General features: G+C 45.1%; 1 protein-coding gene across 7 annotated transcripts in view; it reads left to right on the top strand.

Moving 5' to 3' along the window:
* LOC117181487 (protein pangolin, isoforms A/H/I/S) overlaps window positions 1–1,506 on the top strand; it is a 786,230-nt gene that overhangs the window by 555,596 nt on the left and 229,128 nt on the right. The window lies entirely within an intron of this gene.

The following is a 1,506-nucleotide window of genomic DNA, read 5'->3' on the forward strand; positions in this document are numbered from 1 at the left end:
ACAACGAGGCTCAAAGAAAGGCGTAGCCGGATGTTGGGAGAACCTGCTCATCGATAGATGTGTCTGCAAAGATGCAGCATTCTACCAGCTTGACCTATCGATAGCCTGGATTAATTATCGGAAAGCTTTCGATTCTACATCCCATAGACTTATCATCTGTCTTTTGGAAATCTTGAAGGTTCTTCCGCAAATAGTTGGGTGCATAGAGAGATTGATGCCGCTTTGGAAAACCAGATTTACTATCTCATCTGGGAAAAATCGTGTGATAACTAACAAGGTCACGTTTCAGAGAGGTGTCTTTCAGGGCGACACCATGAGCCCACTCCTCTTTTGCCTTACATTATTGCCACTATGTCTAGCACTGCGCCATTCCGACGAGTACTTGTGCGGCGAACCTTGCAGATCGAAAGTACAAGGTACTCCACCTTTGCGCTGGAGAGACTTATACATACCTGGGCGTGCCACAGAGCCGCATTCAGAATGTGACATCTATAAAGGATACTCTCCGAAGCATATACAAACGTCTCATCCAAAAGATTTGATCTTCCGAACTGTCTCCAAGGAACAAAGTATCTGCAACGAACATGCTTGCCGTCCCGGTACTACTCTATTCATTTGGAGTGGTTCCATGGACGAAGAACGAGCTCAGATCTCTTGATATCGGGACAAGAAAGGTTATACACATGAACAAAAGCATGCATCTTAAGTCTTCTGTTCCGCGACTGTACATCTCGCGCCGTCAAGGAGGTCGCGGAATATTGAGTCTTGAATGTCTTCACAACAGGATTATTCTGGGTACAGCACATAGAGTTGCAAATGGAAGAGACCCTCTTCTTCAAACGGTCAGAAATCACGAAGAAGTGGGCAAAGGAGCATTTCTGCACAAAGCAGCGGAGGAGGCTGCTGAAACACTCGGACTTGACTTCAGTATTAGGAGTGAGCAAAATGCATCAAATATTATCTATGTCGTGTACTCACACCTGAAAGCCCGGATTAAGAAAGCACAAGAGAAAAACTTTCATGAACAGCTCCTCGGTAAGAGGATGCACGGTATCTTCCAGAGAAATGTGAAGGATCAGTCAATGTCATTCCCGATGATAGCTGCAGGGCGTGCCATGCACACCCCGAGCATTTAGCTCACATACTATCTAGTTGTCCAACTCACGCGGGAACGACCTACATTCAAAGGCACAATGCGGCACTAAGAGTGCTTTCTTACCATCTCTGTCACTCCTACAGCATTCACCTTAATATCGCTCCTCTAAATGCTCCTAAGGAAATTGAGTCAATTATCGAGAATGGGAAGTGCCGCATATACTGGAACTTTATATTCTCGACAATCGTTTCTGTTGCTCACTCGAGGCCTGACATGGTTCTTTTTGACTTAGAGAAGCGAACCATGTCCGTTATCGAATTTTCGGCACCAGCTGACAAAAACATCATAGCCAAGGAGAATGAAAAGAAAAAGAGGTATCGAGACCTTATAAGGGAGTTGCAACGATTGTA

This window comes from Belonocnema kinseyi, chromosome 10 (assembly GCF_010883055.1).
Source record: "Belonocnema kinseyi isolate 2016_QV_RU_SX_M_011 chromosome 10, B_treatae_v1, whole genome shotgun sequence".
In the NCBI taxonomy this organism is placed as follows: domain Eukaryota; kingdom Metazoa; phylum Arthropoda; class Insecta; order Hymenoptera; family Cynipidae; genus Belonocnema; species Belonocnema kinseyi.